The sequence below is a fragment of the Mixophyes fleayi genome, chromosome 5 (assembly GCF_038048845.1).
Source record: "Mixophyes fleayi isolate aMixFle1 chromosome 5, aMixFle1.hap1, whole genome shotgun sequence".
NCBI lineage: Eukaryota > Metazoa > Chordata > Amphibia > Anura > Limnodynastidae > Mixophyes > Mixophyes fleayi.
This window is the reverse complement of record NC_134406.1, coordinates 173,129,603-173,144,234: the sequence shown is the minus strand read 5'-3', so window position 1 is coordinate 173,144,234 and position 14,632 is coordinate 173,129,603. Positions and strand designations below refer to the sequence as shown.

General features: G+C 38.6%; 1 long non-coding RNA gene across 1 annotated transcript in view; it reads left to right on the top strand.

Moving 5' to 3' along the window:
- The window catches only part of LOC142157773 (uncharacterized), a 42,967-nt gene extending 28,632 nt beyond the window's left edge, over positions 1–14,335 (top strand). Inside the window, exon 5 of the long non-coding RNA XR_012692623.1 lies at positions 13,955–14,335. This is a non-coding gene — a long non-coding RNA (uncharacterized LOC142157773). The remainder of the gene's footprint in view (positions 1–13,954) is intronic.
- Positions 14,336–14,632: the final 297 nt, after the last annotated feature.

Here is a 14,632-nt window from a genome sequence, read left to right as displayed (position 1 = left end):
TGTGTGCTACATGAAAAAACTGTCAGTATTTAACTTATGTGCAAAACAAAATACTAATTTGCACCCCTTGCATTGTAACATGGTTTTGTCCAGGAGACTTAAATAAGAAATTTCTTAATTTAAGATCCTTAATGAATCAGGCCCAAAGTGTGTATTTTTGGCTGAATAGAGGCAAATAGAAGAAGTTTTTTTGTACAGTATATGCTGCTGAATATAAAATTTTTACGGTAATCTATGGTGACAGATACACTATAAGAAGAGTTAACCCCTTGACAACTTTTTGTAGTGCCCCTCCGTGAACTGCCAGAGGGGTATGGGAGGAGGGGGCAGGGCTTGATGAATCACAACATTTTGGCCCCACCCCAGTGATGTAATGAAGCATCAGGACGGGGGGTCGGAAGGATGCTCTACTCTCCCGGGAGTCCAGGAGACCTATCCGCGATTCGAGAGTCTCCCAGACATTCTAGGAGAGTTGGCAAGAATGCCCTTCAGCATGTGTTTTGTCCACCAAGTTGTTTTCAACAGAACAAACTTTCTATTTCTGAAACATTTATTACATTTACGCAAATATTTTCAACCTTTATATGGACCTAATTTATACTTTAATAGCGATTATGCTAACTAATAAGTATTATAGTAGATGTGACATATAAGGTGTGTATTAATCTTGGGAAAACTTTTTAAAAATTTTTCTTTACTTTTATTATATATAAATCAAGTCTTAAGGTTAGATGTCAGTGAGGCTATATAAAGAGAGCTGTGCACAGGCAGCCTAACAGCCACGATGCACTTGTTAACTTGTTATGGTTTCCTACAGTTACATAGGAACCACTGGCTGTTAGTACTAATGGAATAGTTGCTGGAAAAACGGTAGTGTTATAATATGGGTCTAGGTGCGCTCTGCTCTGACAGATTATACAGTACACTGCAGAATACGTCCAACACATGTGTAGTGTCAACCCCAAAAGAACACAGAAGAAAAGTAACTATTTTATTAATGTCACCTATTAATAATAAAGTCAATAATGACAAAACATTAAAAAGAAAAACGTATTTTTTTCATTTATTTTTTTCTTATCATAAACTACATTTCTTAGTATTTTAGGAACACTGACTCCCCTTCCCCTACAGAATCTTCTTCAAACTCCTCATCCTCAAATCCAAGGCCCTCTCCAACTTCACTGTTCCCTACAAGCCTGACTTATCGAGATACACATACCGGGCCTGAGTCATTAAAGAGAGCAAAGCAAAAAACAGGATTAAGTTTGCTTCTGGACAAACCATGTTACAATGCAAGGGGTGCAAATTAGTTTATTATTTTGCACATAAGAAAAATATTGGTTGCTTTTTTATATAGCACATAAATATTTTTGATAGCTTCATTATTACACTGAAATTTAATGTTGATCTAGGACATGCCCTATCTCAACTATAAATCTGTCCCCACATTTTAAATTTATCTCCCCCTCCTATGCAACATGGTTTTGCCCAGGTGCAAATTTACTCCTTTTTTATTCTTTGCTCTCCTTAATGACTCAGGCCCACTGACTGCAGTATGCATTTATTCCAGAACCCACATAATTCAGGTCTGTTTTTTTCCCCCATGAAATATATTTATTAAGATGTTATCAATGTCTACTGTACATAAATACATTTTTACAGTTGCTACTGATTGCATACACCTGTTATAGCATTCATACATAGCCGTCATCATTAGTAAGCGGCACTTAGACTAGCCCTGTAGCAGGAGCAAGAGGTATGGTTGAAAAACAAGTACTTTTGCGATGCCCAGAGCATGCATCTGATGCTGCTGCGTGCACTCATGATTGACATACAACCAAGAGCCCCTTCCCCGCCCCATTCCCTTCTTGAAATCATAGGCTGTAGTAAGTGTCCTTTGTGCTTGAACATTAATTGAACGTGGCTGCGTTCTGTGGTGTATGAGCCGGTTCTGTGCATGCCCTACATTCCAACCTCTTCTCCATACATACTCCTTCCTGCCCTCTCCAGTCGGCCATAGTTGCCTTTCCTCCCTTCTGGTAACCATATCTCACTCCTGAATCCAAGTTTTCTCCTGTGCTGCCCCCTCCACTTGAATGATCCCCTTCGTTCTATCAGACTTTCCCTTAGTCTCTATAACTTCAAACAGTAATTGAAAACCCACCTGTTCATAAAAGCATACCAGTACTACGCTTAACCATACAGTAAACCTCACCCTCTTTCATCTTCCATCTCTCCCACTCTTGCTTCTTGCCCTTGGATTCCTTTACATTTGCTCACCATCATGTGTCAACCATTTGTCTGCACCTTCTCCTTCTGCTCTCTGCCCCTTGACTCCATTCCTCATTGTCTTTGCACCTCTTTCAGTGGCTCTAAACTTGTTAGTTTTGCCCACACTAATGGGGAAAGGTTTCAGCTTGAATATACCCATTGTATTCCATTACCAATCTAGACTTTCAGTAACTGTGTTGAGAGTTGCAGTGTAATTTCTTTATACCATATACCATGTACTGTCTTGTTGTACATAAAATGCATATTTACAGTTGTTTTTTTATTGCAAACACATATTTTTGCATGCATACACAGCCGTCATCAGTCGCAATTGGCACTTACACCTGACCTGTAGCTTGTGCAAGTGATACAACAGAAAAACACGTACCTTTGAGATGCCCAAAGCCTAAATTGGACATTGCTGTATGCGCTCGAGCTTGTCACGCCCTTACTGTACACTGACTACATGCCTACGCCCCTTCCCTTCCCTGGTCTGCCCCTGAAATCGTAGGTTGTAGTCAGGGCTGCCAGGAGAAATTTGAGGCCCTGTTACATCAACTTTTGGCCCCCCTCCATAGGCGAGCAGGGAGAATATTGTATGCTGCTGCACAGTGGCAGTGCAGCCGAAGGGGCATGGCCACATAATGTTGGTGGCGTGGTCAACATGGGGCATGACATGACATATTGGGGGTGATTCAATTGCCAGTAATTCTGGGTGGAGCAGAGGCCTGGATAGATGGCTCCACATGAGCGAGGGTCAGAAGAGGAGAGGCCACCAAATGAACTTTATGCTGTAGGAGACAGACTATTGTGTTTTTCTGCCTCCCTTGCTGCCTACACACGTGGGACGATGCGCTCATGTCATTAAAATGTGCTGTCCCAAGTGTGACTTTCTGAGAAGGGTAGAGGCCGTCACAAACTGAGGATAGAGAGGGGGACCAGGTTGTCACACGCTCAGGGGTAGTATGGGAGCACATATTGAGGGTATGGTTGCTACTAGCTGTAGGGAGGGAGTGGGGAGGGCTGTCACAGGTTATGGGGTGGGGGGAGATCTATCACAGGCTGTTTCTGTCACAGGCTGAGGGGACAGAGGAATGGATGTCACAGATTGTGAAGTGTGAGAGAGGGCTCTCACAGGTTGTGTGTCTATCACAGTTTGTGGGGTGGGAGAAAGGGCTGTCACAGGCTGCCGGGATGCAGAGAGAGCCGTCGTAGACTGAGGAGACAGAGAGGGCTGTCACAGGCTGCGGGAGGCAGAGAGAGCTGTCATAGACTAGGGAAACAGAGAAAGAATTGTCACAGGCTGTGGGGATGGAGGGAAGGCTGTCATAGGCTCTGGGGATGAAGGAAGGGCTTTCACACACTGATTGGAGGAAGGGGGAGGCTGTCACGCACTGCTTGGTGGATGGTAGAAGCTGTCAAGGGGGAGGGAGTGGGAGAGATAGAAGCAGTCACAAGGGGATGGAGGGTTTAAACTAAGAGGCTGCCACACACGCAGGGAACAGAGCAAGGGAGGGCTGTCATATGAGTAGGGAGTGCGGAGACTGAGGAGAGCAACGACGCCGCATAGTCACTTCCACCAGGAAATACAGTAGTGTCTGGGCATCCCCGGGATTGTGTACACAGATGCAGTCGAAGAAGCCATGTTCTACTAGGCCAGTCGTGCCGCTCCCTCCCAGCCTTGCACGTTGTGCAGTGGCACCAGTTGCACCTTCCACATTACAGTCCTGGTGTAACAACTTGACAGTTAAACAAATTTTGCTTTATTTTTTCATTACCTTTTCCCCTACATACTTTCCCTCAGTAAAAGAATATTGAATGCCCCAAGACCCACATTGTTCAAAAGATACTCAACTCCACCAATTACATAATTTTGTCATTCATTCTTTGAATTTATTTTCTACTTAAATTTGTGATCAAGTAATATACTATTTTTGTTCTCTTGTATGTTAACATGCTGTGTATGCACTTAATTAAAAACCTTATCTGTAACTTGTTGTATAGTTTTTTTTGTTTTTAGAAATATATCAGCAAAAGTGTTTTAATTGCAAGAGGACGAGTTGCGAGATTTGATTATAGCTTAGGTTTACAAGCATAACATGTTGTAGAAAAATCAATTCTGTTCATGTAATGAAGAAAAACAAGTTCTTTTGAAAAGGAAATAAGATTACGCATTCACAGCTCACAACAGTGAAGCAAAAGACGCAGTAATATATAGTGCACCCCCCTCTCAGGGAATATCCAGTATCCAGACACAAAGTAACAAGATTGCATTCTTCCTTAACCAATTCACTTCTGTGGCATGAGTCCCATGGTTTAGTAAACATGAATAAACCCTTCCGGTAAAGTAATGCATAGGGCAGCAGTCTGATCATATATCGTAACTTAAGGATAAGCTGCTCATGGCTTTTCAATGAATGTTCCGTCACTTTCATACACTGCACGTTCTTATCTTATATATATATTTAGTGTATGTATATATATTTAACAATTTCCTTTACTTCAGTTTCTGTTACTTTATGTGAGGTGACCAAATCATACAAGGGTATTCAATTGTTAGCGTTAACGAAAAAAAACGAGCGCTCAAAAATCTTAGCGTTAATACGGTAGTTTACTCGCAGAATTTCAGCTCGCCACTCCCTGAGCGGCGAGCTGAAATTCCGCGAGTAAACTACCGTATTAACGCTTTTCGCGCGCAATATTACCGTATAAACGGTAATGTTTTTTGAGCGCTCGTTTTTTTTTCGTTAACGCTAACAATTGAATACCCCCCTTAGGCTGGGTACACACTCACTAGAGGTTTTTCACCCAAATATTGGGCCAAATCCACGATAATCAACTGTTAGGTCCGATATTACATTAGTGTGTACTCTCCAATGATCATGTATTATCGGTCCAAAGCACATCATTTTGTTTGATTTGATTTTATAAACAGACTAAAAATCTCAATAACAAATGGAACAACGTTGTGCCAATTCTGCAGTATGTACCTTCTTACGACCATCTGTCCGACAATATGCCGATAGTTCCTTTCTGGGCATGTATATTTAAATTTATAATGTTGTCTCTTACGTCTCCCATGTTGTGCTTTGTCTAAAGAAGGGTTCAACGTTTGCAGCATGGCAAGAAGAAAAAGGCACAGGTTTTTCATTCATTTGAAGTTACAATAAATTGTAACAGGTGTACAGTTGCGAACAGAGTTGCCAAAAATACACTACACACAAAGCAGGACAAGGCAATGAATGGCAATGATGATATTTCCTGTTTGTGGATGTATGTATGTGGGTGTGCGCTGAAGTTCAGTCCCTATTTAAATTAATTTAGCATATTGTGGCAGGCAAGTCAAATATTTGCAGAGTATGTACAGAGTCACAATACTTTGAGCCGATACTTATTACAGACGACAGTCACAGATCTAACGGAAAATCGTGTAAAATGTCTGTAGTGTGTACGCATGAATCGGCATGCTGATTGGTACTTTCAGTCGTTGATAAAATCGTTAATGATATTGCATCAGGAGAAATTTTCTGTAGCGTGTACCCAGCTGTACTCTTACTAAAAAATACGGTGATGTAAACATAAATGATCCCTAATAAGGGGGTTTATACCTCATATACTATCTGAGTTCTCCTGGCACCTGCAGCACTGCTACCACCTCCAAACACAGGCTGTTTAAAAGGCAAATCCACATGCACTTCCACTAGAATTACATCAAGGACTGTAAGAGCAAAGGTCTTGGAGATGAAGTATGCTGTGAGCCAAGGGGGATAGCCAGGATCTTTTATCTTCATGGAATTGCATTGCAAATTATTTTAAACTGCTACGGAAAATATCTTTAACATTCAGCTACATGTAAAACTAATTGATGGTTTACTGCAGTGAGTGTCATCACTTGTTGGCTCATACATGTGCAGTGCAACTGAAAGCCCCAGATAAAAAACAAAATAAAAGGTTTTAAAACTTTGAAATATTTTTAAAAAACTTTAGAAACCTCAGACATTAAAAAAAATGCTTTAGTCAAAAAAAGAAAAAATGTATTATCTCCATCAGAAAATGTATTGCGTGGTACAACTACTGCTGTGATTTGTTACACAGGAATCTCCATGCAAAATCATATTGCAGACGGGGGTTAATGCTGGCAATAGAGGAGACCTCTAACACCAGTTGGTCTTTTCATTAATTTTATTCAGAGTGTAGTAATGTGATGATGCTTTTTTTTACATTACAGTCATCCACTGAATGACTACCAGCATGAGCAGAGACAGTGTCTTTTGTTTTTTGTTTTTCCAATTTTCTGGTATATCTTTGAAGACCTAGGGGTAAATGTATCAAGCTGAGAGTTTGCCGGCGGGTTTGAAAAGTGGAGATGTTGCCTATAGCAACCAATCACATTCTAGCTGTCATTTTGTAGAATGCACTAAATAAATGATAACTAGAATCTGATTGGTTTTTCAAACCCGCCGGAAAACTCTCAGCTTGATACATTTACCACTAATCTTGTTCCCTTTATTTTATTTAAATACAGACTCAAAATTTCCATTTCACAAGTAATCTCCCATGCCCACAACTATCAGTACCACATTGTTCTTATGCTTAGTAAATGTCTTACAGCATCTACTAAGACTGCATGCTAGTGGAATTATTGTATTGAAATACTGTTTTGCATATTTTGCAATTGTTTTCCATTTATTGAGATAAATATTGAAGAACATTTATGGTTGACAACAGCTGACTATTGTAGGATTCCTATGGAGACTGGTTTGTGTCTCTGCCTTCCACTGTCTCTCCTCATTGCACCATGATGCACCACTGGTAGCTGCACAGAAATGCCAGTCACCAGTTACTGTTTAATTATTGGTAGCTGATAATGCTACTGTCTTTCAATAGCCAATAATACTTAACCCACCCGCAGCTACAATTCTAATTCTGCTATCTTAGGTATCAAGTTAGATTGTAAGCTCATTTGGGCAGGACTACCTTTATGTCATGTCTAATTGTTGTAGTGTTTTTTTTATAGCTGTCAGCGTTTAAAAAAACAGGTCGAGCAATGAAAGTATTGACATCCTTTCTGTTTCAAACATAGAAATAAATACATTAAATTCGGAGGGATTAGACTGAAGAATATTTAATATACATGCATGTCCGATCCCTTCATGATGCTTGCTGACTTATTGCCACCTAAAGGCAAGATAACCACACTTGTGCATTTCACTTTGTGCCCACACGCAAAGACAAGAGTTTATTTTGCGGGGAGGGATGTTCAGAGTCCATTCATGGGGATATTCACTGGTTAGTGGATAACTGCACAGTTCTCCCCTTCCGATCCCACTAAAGCACTTATTTTATCAGATCCTCAGAGGTGGTGGCATTGAGACCTCAGCTTATACTTCCACCGCGACACCTTTTGTGCCTAATAGGAACACTTTGGTATCAATGTGACTAAAAATGCACTTTTTTTTATAGTATGTTAAAAATAAAACACATTGAAATGTACAGCGGAGACACATGTAATAACATCAATTAAGCCTCAATCTCATGCTTAAATTAAGACATAAATATCCACATATGTGATGTTCACTTTGTTATATGTGACAATTAGTTGTTTTACGCAAACAAATACAGAGGTATTGCAAGCCTACATATATTGTGGTTTGCAAACAACCTGTAACATCTTAAAAGGGAATACACATTTGCTTTTATATAATGATCATTTTCAGATGGTTTGGAATCTGGAATTTTGGAATGCTATTTGGACATGTTTGCAGATAAAGTATATTTCCAGTCCTCCATATGGGACATGTATTGTGGAAAATAAGTATGTAACCTCAGAAGTGTGTGCGTATCACTGTTATAGCAGAAAATAGTTACCTGTCAGGGTGGTAAATGTAAAAAAGTGCTATTCTGGTAATTCGCCAATATTCGGCGGTATTGCCGGCCAGCTATATAACAGCAATTTGATTTAAGGCAAAACCTGCCTTTAATTAAATTGCCATTTTAAATCTAGCCAGCAATATCGCCGAATATTGGCATGTTACCAGAATCACACTTTCATACATTTACCCCAGAAGGTTAAGAATGAAACAACCTTTATACGTACATGGTTAAAGTAACAAACTATAATGAGCCTGTTTTCTGCAATATATACAGTGCTAAATATCGAGTACTGGAATAAGCTTTACCTTTGTTTCATTGCAACCTGTGTATAATATAAAATAAGATGTGTAACACTTTCTGCAATGGCTTTACACTTGCTTAGAAAATGCAGGCAGCACAGCTACAGATGATTTTAGTACATCACATTCCAAATAATATAATCTAAATGATCAGGCATGTACAGTATCACACTACACTTACCTCCAGCACTGTATATAAAAAGCGCTCTTTAAAGCTTATACTTTAAAAGGCACATTGTACAATACCACAGTGACCCCTGGTGGAAAGTGCTTATATATGCATTACAGAACTGTTTAATTTTACTAGTGTATTGATATCAATTGCTGAATTTAAAATCAGTATTAAAAAGGATCAACTACCTTTATTGTACGCATGCTATTTATAGCAGATTTGTTAGCTGTTCTTTTGTTTTAAAATAAATTAAAATAAATTGCCTCCCAAAACAACAGCTAACACATGCTGATTTCCTGTGCACTTGGTGACAAGTACCGTCTCAATAGTACAGGATAAATAAGTATTAGTTAGCCTGCCAGGACTGGCTTCATGAAATTTGACTCATGTTCACTGTTACCACATATCCAACAATATTCATAATATTATTCAGAAACTCTAATTCATAGACAAAGTGATTATGGAAGGTTTTCTGCATAGATACACATGTCAAACTCTGAAACCTAATAATAGAGCTAACTGCTCTTAAGAAGTGTCGCATAAAACTTCTATAATAGCTGCTAAACCCTCTGGATGGACTTAATCCCTCTGGGTACTGGCCAGCTGAATACAGTGGAGAGCTTCTCCAGTTCCATTTTATGTCCTTTGCTGAGATTATGTGTCCCAGGAAGCTCACACTGCAATGGTTGAAGGAATACTTCCACACTTTCGTAAATAATTAATTGTCCAGTAGCCTTTGCCGTATCTCTCTCACACGTTTGTGATATTAATTGTGAGTGCTAAAGAAGATAAATATATCATCCAAGAAGATGAGGGCTGATGTTTCCAGTATGTCCCTAAAGAGGGAATTCACATAGGCTTTGAATATAATGGGCACTATACACTATAGGCATGTCCTGGTATTCATAGTGCCCATCCTTAGTGTCCCACCTTTGAATCTGTTTTGTCCTCCAATTAATCAATGGGTTGTGAATGCAGAACTAAGGATAACCCAAGATGATTGAACTCTTGGGGGTGTGGATGGCGCTGAATAAGATTAGGGGCTAGATTTACTAAGCTGCGGGTTTGAAAAAGTGGGGATGTTGCCTATAGCAACCAATCAGATTCTAGCTTTCATTTATTTAGTACCTTCTACAAAATGATAGCTAGAATCTGATTGGTTGCTATAGGCAACATCTCCACTTTTTCAAACCCGCAGCTTAGTAAATCTAGCCCCAGGTCTTAGTAACCATAACCGTCACATATTAGCATCCATATGGCCTTGTGGGTTTCCAAAGCTGAGGCTATAGGTCGTCCATCCAAGCTTCTACAGTCATTGGCCTGATTTTAGTAACCAGCGTTAGATCCATCTTTCAGGTGAAGTTCAAGGGCTAGATTTACTAAGCTGCGGGTTTGAAAAAGTGGGGATGTTGCCTATAGCAACCAATCAGATTTTAGCTTTCATTTATTTAGTACCTTCTACAAAATGACAGCTAGAATCTGATTGTTTGCTATAGGCAACATCCCCACTTTTTCAAACCCGCAGCTTAGTAAATCTAGCCCCAAGTCTATAAAATTCTCCATCGCTCCAGAATCCAAGAAGGCCTCAGTGGTAAGGGAGCAGGACCCCTCTGGAAATTGTTTCCAATCTGCTAATCTAATGTCTTGAATGTAATTATTTTTAGTATCGAGTAAATTTCTAATGTCAATGCACTGGAGTGGCAATGAGAAATGCTAGTATTTCCTATTGCACCAATCATCTCTATTGTTCAACAAGAGATATGTCAATGATCTCTGTTTGATTGGGGCCAGAACTGAACAAGAGTTGAGTGATTGGCATACCTCATTAAATGACCTTGGATCTCCAGAAAATCTGACTTTAGCAACCTGTTTTCCTGCTGTAAAGGTTTTCGATATTAATATTTTCAAATAAATATCCTCGTGCATGGCATGAGTTTCCATCCCTATGCTCTGAATTGGGCCATCTCTCAAGCTGCATATTTTAGTGTTACACATAATAAATCTGATAATGATATTGGGAATAAGTCAATAGAAGACATTAAACCTTATTAAAAATGAGAGTACAGTAATAGATTATTACAACAGTTACTTTCAATTGATTTGATACCTTAGATCACTCAGGACAGGCCCTCTTCTTATGTGTCCATGCCAACCAATTACATTGTGCTACTACATTTATTTTTTTTGATCAGTAAAACATTTTTTTCAATCTGCATATGTACTGGCCTGTGAATGCCGTCTGAGAGACCTGCCGGAACACACTGATTAATTTTCTAAATTTCACATACCACAGACCACTTCAATCAAACACGGCTGTGTGAACTGTGTAACATGTAAAAGGCTATTTACTTGGTGTAAATCACTTGCATAAAACACAGTAAATTTATCATGAAATATCACTTGTCGTTTCATTATATATGTCCTCATTTGTGCTTGGGGACTTTATTACATTGACAAAACAGTGGATGCCTTTAATATTAGAACAGTTAGCCACTGAAACCACTATTATGGTGGCACTGGAGGAAAGATGGATAAACCGGTACCAAGCCATTTCTTGACTAACTGATATTGCTTTCCTTTTCATAGTACCATCTGTCCGGATCCTGTCTGTATTATACATTTTACATGCTTGGTTGCATGTTTGATTTGGAGAGATTCTAAGTTTCTGGACATTCACAGTTATAATCTCTGTGAAGAATATCTCCACAATCTCTGGGCATGCTCAGTTGTTTTTATGTGCTGATATTGACATGCTCATTATGTATCCCATTGGGCTCCACATACAGTTGTTGCTAATTATTAAAATCACTGGCCAATATAACCCCCTGATTTGCTAGTTTTGCTTTGCTAGTTCATTGACATATGTGTCTATGTTGCAGCTTTACATGTGTTTATCTCTATTCTTGGTTTTCTGTGTATTGACTCTACTGCTCTCTGCTTCCTGATCTTGGGTTCTGTTCGCTACTTCATTTGTCTGCTTCACACCATGTCCTCTGACATCCTCTCTGACCATTCCGTCTGTCCCCTGACCATCATCTGCTCTGTCCTGTGGACTTCTAACTTTGGCATCCCATTTATCTGCTTCCATATGTCTGACTCTTCCTGCTCTGTCAAGTTCCAGGGCTGGCAGTACAAGGGGGCCCCACCTTGAATGGATGCTGGTTCGATGCATGTCATGACATCATCATAATTAACTATGTACCCTCATTACCTCAAGTGTGATAGGTCAAGAAGACTTGATCATTTGGAAGCCCATTGGATTTATCAGTTGAGGGCTCTTTCACTGGGTAACTTGAATGAAAAAAACATATCCTTGTTGTGTCTTCTACGATGCATATCTACATATTGTATGTATGTGGCATTTTAAAAGGGTGCTGTAAAAATTAGCATTGTGAGGAATCATCCACGCTCAGCTTTATGGCGTTGCCATCATATATTAGTTATCTTTTCTTCACTTATATACTGTATATATATATATATTTCACTTTCACCTAACCATGGATTTGTGGGTAAATTACACTTTTTATTTGTTACTTTTCATGTTATTTGTGATTTGTGTACCTGATGTATTTTTCATATTCCATAGGACAGCACGGTGACACAGTGCCTTGCTGTTTCACAGCGCTAGGGTAATGGGTTTGATTCCTACCATGACCCTAATTGTATGGAGTTTGTATGTTCTTCCCAGTGTTTGCTTGGGTTTCTTTCAGGGACTCTGGTTTCCTCCTATGCCAGTCCAAAAACATACTGGTAAGTTAATTGGCTTCTGACAAAAATGGACCAAAGTGTGTGTGCTAGGGAATTTAAACTTAAAGCTCCAACGGGACAGGGGCTGATGTGAATGATTCCATAAAGTAGCAGCTGAGCGCTCACTAGATTGCTTCATCACCGTTTTCATAAATGTAAAGTGCTTTGAGTCTTATTGGAGAAAGGTGCTATGTAAATAAAGAATTATTATTATATTTTGTATGTCTGTGCATGTGCTTCCTTATACCTTTGAAACACATACACTATGGAGCTGAAATTAAAATTGGTATGAAAATAAGACATTGCAGGCTGAAGGTTCCAGCATGTGACTTCATGGAGGAGTATTGTGTGACCGAGTCTCCAGCTCACATTCAAGTGTTTGCATAGCTTACCGTATTAAATACAATTAGCTGTTTAATGCATGGTGGTGGTAAAACTCATTTAAGTTAGGTGATAAAAAAAATTTGAATTTATTTATTTTGTTGAACCATCTTCTTTTTATTTAAAGGCTAGCGCTCTGAGGGCAGCACATGCTGCTCAGAAAACTGTAGTATGGAAACACACCATTGCCAAAATAGGAATGGCACAATATCCATGTTTTTTACATATATATATATATATATATATATATATATATATATATATATATTTATATTTACATTTTATGTCTCTAACACCCATGAAGATCAAATGGAAAGCTCCATAATCCCAAAACAAGCATTAACAAGATGGAGAAATCCAAAAAAGCTTCCTATAAAACCCCTCACCTCTAACTTAGTAGAATGTAGGGACCACTCCCCCAAATTACTGCACTCACCAAATACTGACCTCCAGCTAGCCAAATCTTCCTCTAGAATGGAGTTGCAGTATTATACCTGGTAAGTTACCCAGGCTGATGTTTGTAATAAAATAAGTCTAGAGAAGTTGCATGAAGTAGATGTATAAGTATTTTAATTGCAGTGACCCACCCCCCTCAAACACACACACACACACACACACACACACACAAACACATTCATTTTATTTTTATATAAAGATTCATTAAAGAATCCAGATTTCATAAATTGGTCACCTCCCCCATACTATTTAGGTAAACAAGCTGGAAGAGCTCAGTTAAAAAAAATACAGTTTTAAAGTGTTAAAACGGGAGCACCTGACAGTTTGGATCATTGTATAGTATGCCCCAATTACTACAATCATTTCATACAGTGCCGCAGTGCTGTCATTCTAATCTAGAAAGTGCGCCCACTCAGCTTTCAAATCCATGACACATCATAAAGGTAATCATCAACATGGCGTTGCTCCAAATCCACACCACAAACTCTCCAAAATAGGTACAATATTTATACAACAGTAACTACATTCCAAGCATGCTTCTACTTTATATATCAAATAGGTATAAATATAAATATTGAAATTGAATTTGACCAAATCAGTTCTATTGAATTGCAAACTGTGTTTATGTGGCTACTAGGGGAGATCTTACATATTGTTGTGAATTATGTATACAAAAATACTGCACACTTTTACATCATTTTATTTACTTTATCTTAATTTACCTTACAGTATTTTTCTTACTTCTCTTTGTTAGCAAAATACATTTCAAATGAGGTCCAAAGGGTTTTCCAGGAAGCTGTGTGCTGTCAGTAGAAAAGAAAAAATCGCTGCATCAAAAAAAGTCCTCCCAAGACATGTCTGTTCTCTAATGTATAGATTGTGGCATGAGTTCATATACACCATTACTGTTATGACCTGATTGTGTTCTTCATAGCAGTGTAGGCACTTTGTAGGTTAGTTGTGACCTATAGCAAAACTTTTAAAGAATTTGTCATACCCATCCCAGTAAAATATTGGTCCATCCCTGAATATTACCCAATATTGCTATAAAGTAATGACATGCTTTCTGAGCAGACACAGGTGTCTGAACTATATGTACATTCCTATTTTCCTCAGTATCTGCTTGTAACTTCCCTTCATATACATATTATGCCAAGAGATTGCAAACCTAAAATTCTGTAATAAATTAAATCTCAATTATTTCAATGTTGGAATGGGGTTTCAAAGTAAATTTTAGTAATAATGTCAGTGTCTAATTTATGTTGGTTCCATAGACTTTAATGTTTACAGTTATTTTAGGAAGTTTTGTAAGTTTAATTTTTTTTTGGGGGGGGGAGTTTAACTTCTTTTTACCGACAAGTTAAGCAAAGAGTAATGAACATAAATACTGTGTTGCACAACAAAATAAAAAACAAGCATTTTGCTTTTCACC